At 48.6% G+C, this 15,949-nt stretch overlaps 1 long non-coding RNA gene and 1 pseudogene across 1 annotated transcript; both read right to left on the bottom strand.

Annotated features, from left to right (window-relative positions):
* Positions 1–3,523: 3,523 nt before the first annotated feature.
* On the bottom strand, positions 3,524–6,243 carry LOC131907959 (uncharacterized). The gene is made up of 2 exons (XR_009378510.1): positions 5,345–6,243; positions 3,524–3,893 (listed from the first exon to the last, which is right to left on the bottom strand). It is a non-coding gene; the product is annotated as an uncharacterized LOC131907959 (long non-coding RNA).
* A 6,139-nt stretch (positions 6,244–12,382) lies between these two features.
* Positions 12,383–13,184, bottom strand: LOC131907958 (hypoxanthine-guanine phosphoribosyltransferase-like; annotated as a pseudogene).
* Between the last annotated feature and the right edge of the window lie 2,765 nt (positions 13,185–15,949).

The raw sequence follows: 15,949 nt of genomic DNA, 5'->3' as shown, positions 1-15,949 counted from the left end.
AAAACAATGACAGCATGAAATTTGCAGGCAAATGGATGGAACTAGAAAAAAATCATTCTGAGTGAGGTAACCCAAACCCAGAAGGACAAACATGGTATGTACTTACTCATAAGTGGATTCTAGATATAAAGCAAAGAAAAATCAGACTGTAACCCACAGATCCAGGGAGGCTACATAGCAGGAGGGCCCTAGGATAACTGTGGCTTATAATAAAGTTTTGATTTTACTCGATTACTGGGCAAGCCTCAATGAAACATTTCACTATTAGGGTAAGAATTTATACTGTATCAAGCTGATAATAGAAAAAATTAATTAATTAATTAATTTAAAAAAATAAAAAGAATCTATGCAAAGGAAAAGTAGGGAAGGCTTGGCTTCTGGGCCTTTGTGTAAACACATGTTATTAGGGGGTGGGGAGGGTTTTAGAACATTTTCATAAAAGTTTTACAAGATGAGAGATTTATGGACTCCTGGCCTTTGGTGGGCTAGCCATCTTTGATAGGAAAAAAAAAAAAAAAAAAAGATCTCACTGAAAGAGGCTGAGGCAGTGTGGACTGTTGGAGAGTGCAAGTCCAGCCTGAAGTGAAAGCCTGCTTCAAAATGCCAAAGCAAGCCGACAGTGACGGAGGTGGCCCACGCCTTTAACCCCAGCACTCGAGAGGCAGAGGCAGGAGGATCTCTGTGAGTTCGAGGCCAGCCTGGTCTCCAAAGTGAGTTCCAGGAGAGCCAGGGCTACACAGAGAAACCTGGTCTTGAAAAACAAACAAAACAAAACAAAAAATTCCAAAGCCATGTTTGGAGATGCAGCTCAGTGGTAGAGGAATTCCCTAGTAATGGGCTAGGCCCTGTATTCGACCCCCAGCATGGTACAATGAGAACAACAAAAGCCCCAAACTAAATATAAATGAAAAATAAAAGGAGGAAGCATAATTTCGGGGGAGGGGTATCAGTGGTAGACTGCCTGGTTATTTTTTTCTCTTAAAGATTTTATTTATTGCTGGACTGTGGTGGTGCACGCCTTTAATCTCAGCATTCAGGAGGCAGAGGCAGGTGGATCTTTGAGTTCAAGGCCAGCCTGATTTACAAAGCAAGTTCCAGGACAACTAGGGCTATTACATAGAGAAACTCTATCTCAAAAAAACAAACAAAAATAAAAACAACAAAAAAGATTTATTTATTTTTATCTTGTGAGTATTTATCTACAGGTGTGTCTGTGCAGCAGATGTATGCATGCCCGTGGAGGCCAGAAGAGGATTATGGATTCCTTGGAACTGGAATTACATACAGATGGTTGTGAGCGGCCATGTGGGTGCTGGGAACTGAACTCTGTCCTCTGTATGAACACCCAGTGCTCCTAACTGCTCATCCACCTCTCCAGCCCTGAATGCCTGGCCCCAGCCCCATCATGGAAAACTAATTCGATAAACCAGGAAGTCGTGGGGTTGGGGATTTAGCTCAGTGGTAGATCTGGGTTCGGTCCTCAGCTCTGAAAAAAAAAAAAAAAAAAAGACAAAATAACAAAAAAAAAAACAAACCAGGAAGTCGTACAGTTCCATGTTGTTAGCTCAGTGACAGTGCCCTGCACTCAGCCCCGTTCCTTCTACAGAATGTCACCATCGACCCAGAGGAAACCGTCTCCTCCGAGAAGCCTCCACGATTTTTCTTTCTTTTTCCTTTGCTGTCCTGGAGACGGAAGTTAGGGTCTCCCCCATGCTAAGTAAGGCTGGTTATTTCTTTCCTATTTACATCTGTTTGTGGGTGGGGGTAGGGGGAAGGGCATGTGTTTGCCATGACACACGTGAAGGGTCACAGAACTCTCAGGAGTGGGTTCTCTCCTTCCACCATGTGGACTCCTTGGACTGAACTTGAGGTTTGCATTGCAAGCGACGTCACCCCTCAGAACCATCTCGCTGGCAGCAAGTGGCCTTTTGTGCCGGGCTTCTTCCCTTGACACAGTCTTTTGAGGCTTGTGGGCATCATAGCAGAAGCAGCCTGTTCTTCCTCTGGATGCCTAGGTACCATCAGTAAGCCGTGAGGTTAGAGAACAGAGGAGCTGAGAGGCGGAGCTGAGAGAGGCGGGGCTGAGAGAGGCGGGGCTGAGAGAGGCGGGGCTGAGAGAGGCGGGGCTGAGAGAGGCGGGGCTGAGAGAGGCGGGGCTGAGAGAGGCGGGGCTGAGAGAGGCGGGGCTGAGAGAGGCGGGGCTGAGGCAGGGGCACAGGGTTTGCCTGGCATTTGGGCTGGAACAAACAAACAATAACAAAAAAATCCACACACATTACTCCAGCTAGGACTGCGGGTGCATGCTCGCCATCCCAGCTACTCCGGAGGCGGCAGGCAGAGTTCAAAGCCCTTGATGTCAGTGGCTGTTTTGACTACACCGTGAGTCCAAGGCCAGCCTTGGCAACTCAGTGAGACCCTGTCTCAAAATAAGGATAATAAAAAGCGCTGGGAAGCCGGCTCAGTAGTAGAGTGCTTGCCTGGGGTGCATAAGCCCCAGGTTCAACCCCCAGCACCGTGTGGGAGAGGAAAAGAAGGGGGAGGGAGGAAAGGGAGCGCCTTGAGCATGCTAGGTAAACTGAGCTGCGTTCCCCCTCCTTTAAAAACAATGTTACTTTTATTTATTGTGTGTGTTGGGGTGTACACTGCAGCACTAGCCTGGGGACCTGAGAACAACGTGGGGGAGACTCCTTTTCTGGCTGGGTTAGCTCACTGGCTTTTTTTTTTTTTTTCTTTGAGACAGGGTCTGAGTAAATTGCCCAGGTTGCCCTTGAACTCTCTGTGGCCCTGATAAGCGATAAATTTGCCTGTGCCACTGTACCAGCTAAGACTCTCATCTCTTCCACCACTGACTGTGTACCAGGTGTCCACGGCCCCAGGTAGGAGGCTCTGTGCCTTCACCTGGCTGCGGTCCATAAGCAGAAATGTGTGATCCCTGACGGCCACAGGGGCTGCCCTGGGAGTAGGGGCCAGGGCCAGTCTAGGCTTGGGAGCCCAGGCTAGAAGCCTTGCACAAAACCCTCAGTCCGCAGGTTCACGGAAGGCAGCTCCTGGCCTGAATCATTTATGCTGTCAGTAAATGTCAGTTTCTGGGCTTCCTTACTGCTGGGTGAGGTTTATTCCCTCACCAAACAGACTAAATGTAACACACTCAGTCTTTGCCATGCCTAACAGAGCACACCTCTAATCTCAGTGCTCGGGAAGCTGAGGCAAGAGGATTCCTGCAGCTCTGAGGCCAAGTTGCAGCTACACAACTGTTTCAGGCTACAGTGTGAGACCTGATCTTTACACACAAAAGTGGGGGTAACCCTCCATCTTTCTCATTCCTAACTCAATGGTCACCAGGACAGGTGCCTGGGGCAGTTCCTGTTGTCTGGTTCTGTCCCAGCCTTCCTGGCAGCCTGCTCCACCCAGACTTCAAGAGCCTGCTGCCCGAGGTGTTCCGGGAGGTTGGCAGACCAGAGCAGGAGCCAGAAACAGATCCCGGAAGGGGAAGAGCACCTCCAATCTCCGTTTGGAGTCCAGGTTATGAGGGACAAGACCACTTGGTTTAATGGAACTCAGTTCACCAAACTGTGTTTGCTCTATCTGTGTGATGTGGGTAAAGGTGTCAGCCAGTGAGTGAGCGGAGCCGGCAATGTGGTCACTGGGCAAAGGTGCGGTTCCTTCTCCCAGTCCCACGAGGGGGAAGGAAGAAAACGTGACATCTGCAAGTTGTCCTTTGGCCTCCACGTGTGTGCTGGGGTGCACATGCCCACACGTATACATACGCAATAAAGAAATGCGAAGGGAAAAGTAAAGCCAGTTGCCCAGGACTCTTCCATTCTCTCCTCTCTCCTGCCTCCCTCTGTAGTCTGCTGTGGCTGTGTGGCATGGGTGGCCTTGGGAGATCCTCTCTGTGGAAAGAGCAGAGACAGAGCTTGGCTCCGAGCCTGCGGGTGCAGCAAACAGGGACCTCGAAGAAGCTTGGGGTGGGCCTCACTGAGAAATGGGTCAGCCTCTAGATGCCAGCATAGCCTTGGAAAGAGGTGAGGTGACAGCCATTGGGTCCTCAGGGAGAATTCCAGGCAGAGGGACCAGCCAGAGGGAAGGCCCAGAGGCGTGAGGGATCGGACCTCACCTGAGGAGAGTGGTGTGACTGGGAGGGAAGAGGAGGCGGGAGCCACAGGGACAGTTCAGCCTTTCCTTTGCCTGAGCTGGGGGCCATCGCAGGGTTCCGAACAAGGGAAGGGTGTTTTCGTTTGAGCGAAGATGGAAAGTTCTGGATTTTTAGGCAGAGCTGAGCCAATGACTGGGCTTCTTTCTTCCTCTGGGTACGGGCAGCTTGGAGAAAGAGACGAGACTGCTTACCTACTCAGGTCATCTCAGAACCCCAAAAGATCTCCCTGGCAGTCAGCACAGAAACTCTCAGGGGAGGTCTCTGCTTGGACCAGTCACCATTATTAGATGTCAAGAACTCTATTGACTGTTCTGGGTCACATGGCAGACACATGGGCTGGGACTGTGGGCATGCTTGCCTGGTTCCTGCAGCTGGGGATTACTGGGGCCAGGGTGACAGCTCTGTGGGTAGAGGATTGCAGCCGCCCAAGCCTAATGACCCTAGTCTCATCCCAGGAACTCACGGAGTCCCACATCTGTAATGAACAAACTCCTAAAATGAGATTCGAACCCGGGACAGGAGAATGGCCCAGGAGTTCAAAGCCAGTTTGCTTGCACAGCAGCAAAGCTGCAGAAAGCCAGAATCTCTGTTTCAACAAGGTGGAAGACAACTTCTGAGAGCTGACCTCTGACCTCCGCAGGGTCAGGCAGGGTGAGGACCACAGTACAAGCCTGACTTCAAAGATCACTCGGATACAGTCCGTTTAGTATTAGTTTTTTACCCCCAGAGGGTTGCTTTCCCTGTCTCTGGCTGCCGGAAACCCAGTCAGTCTCTTACTCCAGGGGTCAGGGGTCAGGAGCCAGTAGCTGGGGTGGAGTCACTTCCTCGGCTCTCCCAGAGTCCCGTGACCTAGTCCTCAGAGTGGGCCAGCTCCAACAGCTGATCCCCGGGAAATGCCGAGGAGGGAGTTGTCGTAAACTCCAGGCAGTTCCAGGACAGCCCCTCTTGGCTAGAGTGCTGCTAACCAGATCAAGAGAGGGAAAAAAATCCCAAGGCTTCTCTCCACTCATTTTCCTGCCCATGACCCCCAGCCTGTGGCAAGGGAGAGACAACAAGCATATCCCTTAAAATCAAAGAAATCCTGGGTCTCTTTCATAACAAGCCCATGGACCTGGGACTAGAGTTGGCTCAGCCCTCGAGAGCAGGGGCTACTCTTCAGAGGACCTGGGTTCTGTTCCCAACACCCACCTGGCAGCTCACAAGGGTCTGTAACTCCCGTTCCAGCGGATCCAGTGCACTCTTCTGGGCTCCACGGGCACAGTGTACATGAGGTTCGCAGACATACTTGTAGCCCAAACACCCATACACACAAAAATAAAACAAATGGATCTGAAGGAAGAGGAGGAGAAGTCGCTGCCTACACTCAACCAGGAGGGCCATATCTTCAATTCCATCTCTGGGATGCAGAGGAAGATGAATCTCTGTGAGTTCAAGGCTGTCTCAAAAAAATTTTAAAGTAGGATTACATTACTATCCTCACACTACTCAACCACTCTTATTCACCTTATTTGTTTATGTTAATGGTTTGTTTTTTGAAGTAGGGTCTCACTGTGTAGCGCTGACTGTCCTGGAACTCACTGTGTAGACCAGGCTAGCTTCAAAATCACGGAGATCCATCTTCCTCTGCCTTCTGAGTGCTGGGATTAAAGGCGTGGGCCACGCCTGGCACAACTATATTTGTTTTTAAATACCATTTACAATATACTTTAATATTAACATTATTGTTGTTGCTGCAAAATTTGGAAAACATTTTAATGAGGTGATTTTCAATAAAAGCTCAGGAGGCTGTATTTAAAACACAGAAAACATATGGTATCTTAGATACCTAACAGTTACAAACACAGGTAAACTACATCAATAGTCTTGCTTTCTTAACAAAATTAAAATTATTTATTAAAGATCAAAGTTATTATAACAGGTACCTTGAAATGGTTTGTTAGAAAAAGCATTTACTTTTTATTAATTTTGGAGGACTTGAAAGTAAGATACCATGAAGGCCAGGCATGGTGGCACACGCCATTAGTCTCAACACTCAGGAGGCAAGAGGCAGGCAGTCCTCTGTGAATTCCAGGCCAGCCTGGGCTACACAGTGAGACCCTGTCCCCCAGAACAAACAACAAGGCAAAACCTGTCATTAAATATATTTTCTTACTGGACAAAGCCCTTGCTTAAGCAGTTATTGCCTTAAGTATATAAAATCCATTTAGCCGGGCGGTGGTGGCGCACGCCTTTAATCCCAGCACTCGGGAGGCAGAGCCAGGCGAATCTCTGTGAGTTCGAGGCCAGCCTGGACTACCAAGTGAGTCCCAGGAAAAGGCGCAAAGCTACGCAGAGAAACCCTGTCTCGAAAAACCAAAAAAAAAAAAAAAAAAAAAATCCATTTAAAGAATGATGTGTACACAGAATATTCCTGCTAAATTACACAGTGCTTGCAAGCCTTGTTCTATCAGACAAATACTTAAATCTGTTTATCTATTAGAGAGACAAGAAACACACTGCCTTGTTAGAGACTTTTAATGGTGGTAACTAAAGTTTGAATCAGCCCGAGTCTTCTTCAAAGGATAAAATCGGATGATTTCATCAACTAAAGGAAAAGAGGACGTCACATCAAAGGCATTCTGAGGGAAAGACGCAGCTCCTTCTAACGCACCCCGAGGAGGAGCTGAGCTTTCTCACATCATCCGAGGCCAGCCTGGTCTACAGAGCGAGTTCCAGGAAGGCCAGGGCTATACAGAGAAACACGAAAACAAAACAGGTATGTCAGGTGTGGTGGTACGGCAGCGCTGAGCTGTCATTTCCTGCTCTCTGCACGGTGGTTTGTACGCCTACGTCAAAAGCCCCAAATCCATAGTCTTTTAGAATCAGGTTTCTGTCGCTGATTTTTTTTTTCCAGAAGAAATACAGAAATCATCTGTACCCCCTACCCCTGCCAAGAGAGGGGATAGCTTTAAAACGCATGGACACACACACACACACACACACACACACACACACACACACACAGAGTTAAAACCAAGCCTTTTGATCAGTCACAATTAACTTTAAGACCACCTGAGATGGTGGGATCGGGAGTATTAATTGTGCTGGCGTCTCTTGACTGGGACTTTGCTACACGCCTGTGACCTTTCGGCTGCAGGCCGACAACCGGGAGGCTGGTGCCGAGAGCTCTCGGGGAGATGGGCTCTGCCCGCCCTTCCGCCCGCTCGCTGGTGCCGCTGGCCTCCTTTTCCCAGGGGACACCTGCAGTTGGACAGTACCTGTCACACCTTGGGTGACTGGTGGCTCCCTAGACACCGCCTGTGTTCTCCTCCCCCCGGACTGTTGCGGGTGATGCTGTAGAGACACCTGAGTGTTTCTCTCCACGTGCCAGGACAGGTTGTGAATCTAGAGGCTTGCTCTCAGGACGTGTGTCAGAGGTAGTGTGTAAGACCACAGTTACTTAGCAACTTCCCGTTTTCCCTGTCTGGGGCTCAGAGGATGCTGAGAGGGACCAAGGTGCAACGTTAAGTGGCTAAGATTTCTGGTTCCAACTCCAGCTCTGGACAGACAGCTTGGCTGTGTCCCCAGTGGCTTGGGAAAAAGAAATGCAGAGAGGGCACCTGGGTCCCTAGGACCTGAAAACGTGGCGGCCTCGGGCCTGGGATGCTGTCACCGCCACTATCTATAGCCTCTGTGAGGACAGGCTTCTCCAAGCTATACAAAAACGGATCACCACAGGGCCCCGCTGCCTTAGTGTTAGCGCCTGCTCAGTGTCCAGAGGTGACCACAGGCCATGGGAATCGCTTTCTCATGTTGGTGTTCCCAGGGTGACAGAAGCTGCCTTGACCTTATTTAATCCCAGCCATTTGGAGACAGTTACTTCCTGAATCTGTCTTTCTAAACAGCCTGCTGGGCCACTGGGCCTTTCCTGGTGACCTGGGGCCATCCAAAGACTCTGGTAGGTGGAGCCACCCTGCCCCAAGGAGTGACTTCAACCTCTTCGCTGAGCATTGTGTTGTTGCGTTTTGTTTGGTTTTGGTTTTTTGAGACAGAATCTCAGATAACCCAGGCTGGCCTTGAACTCCTGATTTTCTGGCTTCTACCTCCAAGCCTCCCGAGTGCTGGGATTACAGGTGTGGAACAGCACAAAAAGTTACCAGAACTGTTGGGGAGGGGGATGCAGTACTGAGAACAGAACCCAGAGTGAATGCCAGGCCAGCGCCTACTACCTGCTTGTTGGTTTTCTCTGTTGCTACCGTTCAATAGATGCTGTTTTTAGACACTCCTCTGTAGCCCAGGCAGGTCTTGAACTAACAGCCTCCACCACCTGCCTCTACCTCTGGTGCTGGAATTGCAGGCATGTGCCGCCGCCAGGACCTGCTCTTCCCTGCTGGGGTCTTGGGTTCCCTGATCTCAGGCTGTCAGCAGCTGCTTTTCCCGGTCACCCTGCCTGTCACTGCCTCCAGCTGCCTCTCTGCCGATCTGGACTTTGCTATGGCAATGACGAGGCCGGGGGTCTTGTGCACAAATGTGAGGACATCGGGGGTTGGGGGGAGTGGGGTTATAGGTAGATTCAGGAAGGTGGAGGAGATTGCCCAGAATGGCAGCCTTACAAGTATGATGAGATAGGAGTGCGTGTGTGTGTGTGTGTGTGTGTGTGTGTGTGTGTGTGTGTGTGTCTGTCTGTCTGTCTCCCAGGCTGCTTTCTAACAGGTCATAATTTATGCCAAGTCAGGTCTAGCCACCCTTCCATAATAAGCCAATTAAAAGTAGAAAGCAGAGCCAGGCAGTTATGGTACACACCTTTAATCTCAGCACTCGGGAGGCAGAAGCAGGCAGTCTCTGCGAGTTTGAGGCCAGCCTGGTCTACAGAGTGAGTTTCAGGACAGCCAGGGCTACAGAGAAACTATGTCGCCAAAAAAAGGGGGTGGGGGGTGGGGGGAAGCAGAAAAGGGGGATTTATTCAATGTGGTCATACTGGGAAGTGGGGGACAGAGGTCCAGCAAACCCTTTAAGTCTACCTTTAGGGTCCCAAAAGTTTAAGAGACAAGCATGTGAACATCCAAGCAGCCCATCATTGACTCATCCCTGTCGGCCTCAGTCTCCGCCCTGTAAGGTCTGGCAGGTTGCTGGAATTGTCTGCAGTCTTCTTCAGAAAGACAGGCCCCTCCCTAACTGGCACCCTTGCCTTACCCGTAATGAGAGCCCAGGGAAACCCCACTAGCCTTGGGCCCATTCTTTCAGCAGTCTCACAGTTAGACTGAGAAACACAAATGTGTCTTTAGAATCTTTATATCTGTCAGACGGGCCACAGGAGGATCAGGATTTGAGAAGATGGTCTCCAGAAAAGCTGGGTGTTCTATGACCTGGGAGCACAGTATGGACAGGTCTAGGAAAATGTCTATTTTTGTTGTTGGTGACACACAAACATTTAGTGGCCTTCTTGTAGAAAAACAGAAGCAAAGGAACACAGAACTCATGTTTAACAGGATCGACCAGGTAAATAAAAGACGGAAACGCACCAAGATGCTTGAAGATGGGTTTCAGTGAAGTCCCCGGGGTGTTGTGGGAGACCCAGATTTAGCTTCACTTACCTTCAACAGTTGGAGGGGTTCCTCTAAGCTGCAGGGCTATCCCTGCTGGCAGAGCTGAGATTCTCTGCTTTACAAATTTGTATGACTCTTTAATGTAAGCAGAGTCCAAAGGAAAAACCAAAAGCCGCTAAGGGAAACTTCAGAGAAGCAAAGTAAGGCCAGGCACTTGATCCCAGCACTCGGGAGGCAGAGGCAGGCGGATGTCTGAGTTCAAAGCCAGCCTGGTCTACGGAGTGTGTTCCAGAACAGCCAGAGAAACCCCGTCTAGAAAACCAAAAAAACCAACCAAACAAAAAGAAGCAAGGTCAGAGAAGAGAAGAATAGGGGGTCACCTTTGGTTGATATAAACTCAAAAAATTCATTTGATTAATTGCTTAGTTTCTAATTTAACTTACTCTTTTTTTAAATTATGAATTACCAATTTTATCAGGGTTGTTGTTGTTGTTGTTAACAGGTATTTTATATTTTAATAAAAGCAGGCTGCCTGTTTGTGATTTGTTTGTTTGTTTGTTTGTTTGTTTTTAAAGAGACAACTTGATTGCCTAGGACTTTGGTAAGCAGGCAAGATAAAGCATTTGGGGGTAGTTAACTTTAGATCTTTTTTCATTTTCCCAGATACTTGCGAGTTAATAATTACCACGCTTGAGGCCAGCTGAGTACCTAAGAACATTCCAGCTTGTAGCGGTTCTTCCTTCTCTGAAACCTTGTTCTCCATATTTCTATGTTTTTCTTTTCTCTCGAGAAGTTGCCTAGCTACGCTAGCTAGGAGTGTGTTTCAGGTCAGTTTTATGTTCTGCTTTGGGGATGACTTTCTCAGCTTTCACCCCAAACGTCTTCTCCCTGCACTGGGTGTCCTGCAGGGCTCAGACACCGGGTAACCAGTCCTCATTTGTAACTTCCAGGGTGAGTCAGTACGGATCCTTCTGACCCAGGAATGGGTATGTTTCTTGGGTTTCCCTACAAGGCCAAGGCTGTTGTTGTACAACCTGGAGGTCCCCTGATACTGCCATGCTCTTGGAACAAGTGCCTTTTGTTTTGGTGTCTCTTTATCACCAGGAGCCATAAAATTCCTAAGCTAAAGGCTTGGCAAGGTCACAGGAAAGCAGAAGAAAAAGTAGAATTATGCATCTGAGGAGGAATGTCAGGTGACAAAGGCCGAATGATAATGAAAAGATTTCAAAGACAAGGAAAACCAAGACAATTAAAATAAAAACCAAAAAGCCTCCAAAGGTCCAAAAATGAACAAAGATGCTGAAAACAAGCTGGCCAGGCAGAATCTAAAAGGCCTTTAGAGAGCCGAAGGCAAAAAACCAGTCAAACAATCCAGACCGGAATGCTCTCAGAGAAAACAAACTAGATACTACGTCAAATACTTGAAATCAGACCAAAAAGGTATCTGTCCAAGTAGGGGCTTTCTTTACCCAGCTCAGAATAAGTTCTTTGAGTGACTATGACCTGGGAACACAGATTTAGGTAACCCAAAATTCCATGCTCCAACATGGAAGCAGCTTCATGGAGTTTGTATAGTTTTACAGAACAGAGAGTCATCCATTAAGGCAAGTTTAAAGTGCATTGGTGGGTACTTCAGGAAGGCAGGTACAGTGAGTCAGACAGCAGGACTATTCCATAAGCTAAAATGGTATCCTATGACATCCTTGGCTTTTGGACTGGTAGGAACTAGTTGCTTGCTAAGTCAGTAGATCAGGCTTTTATCTGTCATCAAAAGATGTTGGTTTTGATATAGGTGATAAGGGAGTTTGCCTCTGGACCGGCAACATTCCAACCTCCCCACGTCCTGAAGTTCGGACCAGCTCATCAATCTCCGCAGACACCAGCTCCTTTCGGGAATTTTCCTTCACAGCCAGATAGACGCAGCATCTTAGGAGGTTTTGTTCACAGCTGGGATCATGCTTCATCTGACTCAGTGCTGGAGCATGTAGCTTGCTCCCAAGGGGTCCAAGCAAGGTGCAGCTGTCCCCTCGCACCCTAGCCCATGGAGGGCACATAGAGGCCCCCTTGGGTGATCTGGTTTATGATCAGGGGACAGTAGATCCTACAGACAGCAACCTCACAACTGAGGATTCTTTTCTTTTTGTTTGTTTGTTTTTTCCAGACAGGGTTTCTTTGTGTAGGCTTGGCTGTCCTGCAAGTCCCTCTGTAGCCCAGGCTGGCCTCGAACTCACGGAGATCACTGCCCCTGCCTCTCAATTACTGGGATAAAAGGCATGGGCTACCACATCCAGCAGCAACTGAGTTTGTTTCTTGTTTTTTTAATTTTTAGAATTTATTTATTTGTATTAAAAGGAACTGTTGACAACAATTCACTGAAATAATCCAAGTAGGAAAATACAGCCAACAACTGCTGAAGCATGTTTATTCCACTGAGCAAAACTTCTTAGATGGGTACTAACATGAAGCTGAGTGCTTCAGACTGATCTAAACACATGTGGTCTAATTAACAATATTCAATCACATCTTTCTTTCCTGAATATGTAAAAATTAAAACACCAATTAGAAAACTAATATATCTTCTCTTTAAATGCTTTCTTACAGATACGATCTCAGTATTATTTCATAGTGGTAATTTAGGAGATTTATTTTGCTCACAAGGTAAGTGGCAATCTACTAAAGGGAACTGATAGTCGGCCTATAGGTTCATAGTGCAAATAAAAAGATCAAGAATGGGGCAACTGACATCGCTAAAAATAAAAAACATAAAATTCTTAGACGGTTCCTGTAAAAAGCTGTCCTAAGAGGCGGCAGCAGAACTGGAAGACGTGCTAACTGTACTGGCAACGTCAACCCCACTCCTCAGATTTGCAGATCCAGCTCTCGTCTTAGGCTTTGCATTTGGCTTTTCCAGTTTCACTAACGACACAAACAGGATTCAAATCCCTGAAGTACTCATTAGAGTCAAGGGCATATCCAATAACAAACTTGTCTGGAATTTCAAATCCAGCAAAGTCTGACCTCCACCCAGCACTTGGCGAGGCCTTTCTACCAGCAAGCTTGCGGCCTTAACAACCCTAACCCCTGATAAGGGCTTGTACCTCTTATCAAGGAAAGCAAAGTTTGCATTGTTTTACCAGTGTCAACTACATCTTCAACAATCAAGACACTCTTTCCAGTTGAGAGATCATCTCCACCATGAACTTTTATGTCCCCTGTTGACTGATCATTACAGTAGCTCTTCAGTCTGATAAAATCTACAGTCATAGGAATATTTCTATTAAGTGCTTTAATGTAATCCAGCAGCAGGTCAGCAAAGAATTTATAGTCCCCACTTCAGCACAGAGGGCCGCAATGTGATAGCCTCCCATCTCCTTCATGACATCTCGAGCAAGGCTTTCAGTCCCGTCCATAGTCAGTCCATGAGGAATAAACACCTTTTCCAAATCCTCCACATAATGATTAGGTATACAAAATAAAGCTAAGCCAGGTGGTGGTGGCACACGCCTTTAATCCCAGCACTTGGGAGGCAGAGGCAGGAGGATCTCTGTGAGTTCGAGGCCAGCCTGGTTTACAGAGTGAGATCCAGGACAGCAAGAGCTACACAGAGAAACCCTGTCTCGAAAGAAAGAAAGAAAGAAAGAAAGAAAGAAAGAAAGAAAGAAAGAAAGAAAGAAAGAAAGAAAGAAAGGAAGGAAAAATATCGGGAACGCGGTGAGGTAAGCCCAACGCTCTTCTTCGGAGCTGCGGCAACCACTCACAGAACACAACTGGAGTTTTATTTAGTGTTACTTTTCTGGGCCTGGGAAGGGAATGCAGAGCCTCAGAAACACCAGGCAAGTGCTCTGATGCAGCCACAGCCCTGGCCTTTGCCTGGGGACTATGCTTTTTGTTTGTTGGTGTGTCTGAAAGTGTGTATAAAGTACGTGTGCAGTTTGTGCACACATGCTTGTGTACAGAGGTGCACAGGTCTGTGTCCCAATGAGTAGAGCTCAGAGGAGGATGTCTGATGTCCCGCTTCATTCCCTTGAGACAGCGTCGCTCATCACACCGGAGCTAGGCTGGTGGCCTGCAGCCCAGTGACCCTCCTGCCTTTGCCCTGCACAGCACTGGGGCTGCTTATTGGCCTATACATGGGAGCTGAGGATTTGAACTCGGGTTCTGGTGATGCTTAGCAAGCTCTCTGAGCCTTGTGTAGTCCAGGGAGGCCTGAAATTCAAGGTGTTGCTAAGGTTGGCCTTGAACCCCCTGCTTCTACCTCTGGAGTGCTGGGATTATAGGTGTGTGCCACCTGGCTGAGTGAGTGTGTGGTGTGTGTGTGCAAGAGCTTGTGGGTGCACTCAAGGACCATGGCACAAATATGGAGGTCAGAGGAGCCAGCTCAGCACTGAGCTTTGTGATAAGATGCTTCCCTGAAGCAGTTCCCAGCAAGTGGAGCAGAAAGCTGGCTATTTGCCTAGCTCCTCAGCCCGCAGCCACAGATAAAACATGCTTCAGGACAAGCAGACCGTGCCATGCCCAGTTCCCTGAGAGAGCTCTGTCTCTATCAGCCCTGCTAAGCCCGGTGTGGTAACCTGTGCTTTAGAAACACAAATGTCACCGGGCAGCGGTGGTGCGTACCTTTTATCCCAGCACTCAGGAGGCAGAGCCAGGCTGATCTCTGTGAGTTCGAGGCCTGGTCTACAGAGCAAGACCCAAGACAGGCATCAAAACTACACAGAGAAACCCTGTCTTGAGAAAAATAAAACAAAACAAACAAACAAAACCCAGGAATGTCGAAAGTCATCTTATCAAGCATATCTTTAGTTCTTTCTGTAAGTCAGCAAGAAGCCACCCACTGCCCCCAGCAGCAAGGTCTCCCTCCTGCCAATCTAACTAGGTTGGAAGTATTAGCTCTATTCTGAGGAGGGGAACTGAGGTTCCAGGGCTCTTAGCAAGGGGGGGCTACTGCATAGCGGGTGCTCTGTGATTACTGATTTAATCCTTTTTACATTGATTTTATTATTTGTGGGTATACTCAGAGTCAGAGGACAACCTGCCTCAGTTCCTTCCACCATGTGGGTCTGGGAACGGAACTCAAGCTTGGTGGCAGGTACCTTTTCCTACGGAGCCATCTCACCAGCCCTTATTTTCTGAGACAGGGTTTACCATCTCAGGCTGGCTTCAAATTCACTATGTAGCCGAGGTTGACCTTGAGCTTCTGATCTGGTCGCTACATCTCGAGAGCAAAATTTCGGAGGAGCCCAAGCAGATTGCTACATTTCAACAGAGGTTTCCCCTGTAGCAGAGTGAAGCAGAAGACATAACATCTTGGGCCGGAGCTGAGAAGAAACGGATACCTCTGCCCGGAAGCTCCCTTGGCAGAGGTGGGGGTGGGGTGGGGGGAGCAGAGTTCAGCTCTAACGGCTCTGGCTCTGAGAGGAGCAGGATTGCTACATCCTGCCGGAAGACTATCCCCCACCGGATCCCAGCTTCAGGTATAGCCCGACTTCAGGACACCTTTCTCCTCACAGCTGTGGGTCCCGCTGACTTCCCAGGCATGCAGATGTACCTGGTTTCTGTGGTGCTGGGGGTCAAACCCAGGGCTTCATCCGTGCTAGACAAACAAACACTCTACCAACTGAGCCACACCCCCAGCCCAAGACTATTTAGATCCAGTAACTGCTATGGTGGAGTCGCTGGTGGCAGTGATAGTCAACTGCATTTTGTAGCCAGGGAAACTGATCAAAGGGGGAAATCACATCCCCAGGCACATCACCACCCTGTGGCTAAGCGTACCAACTGAGTGGGCGTCACACTGGTTGCCCCTAGATCCCTGTTGCTTTGAGGCACTGGCCAGGCTGATGTTGACGTCCCTCTGGGACTGTCAGGATGAGGTTACTGTCCCTGAGGTTCTAGTTGATTGGAGAACGGATAAGCAAGATGGCCTTTCCCCAGGCCGTACTCCCAAGTGCGGAGAAATGGACAATCACCAGGGATGAGACGCAGCCTGGCAGGGGTTCTAGGGTCTTCGTAACAGTCAGGCTCTTTGCTGGTGGAGGGTCTCCCACAGCTGCTGAAGTGACTTCGCATTAGTGGGTGTGAACCAAAGCCCTTGAGCTTAGAAGCTGGGACTGGGGGCCGAGCACGGTGATGGCACAGGCCTGTCACCTCCACACTGGAGGGGTGCAGCCAGAGGCAGCTGGAGTTTGGGTCACACTTGGCTAAGGAGTGAGTTTGAGCCCAACTTTTTAGATGCTGTTAGACAAGGAAAGAGATGAGGGACGGGAGG

This window comes from Peromyscus eremicus, chromosome 4 (assembly GCF_949786415.1).
Source record: "Peromyscus eremicus chromosome 4, PerEre_H2_v1, whole genome shotgun sequence".
Taxonomy (NCBI): Eukaryota; Metazoa; Chordata; class Mammalia; order Rodentia; family Cricetidae; genus Peromyscus; species Peromyscus eremicus.
This window is presented reverse-complemented; position numbering and strand designations above follow the sequence as displayed.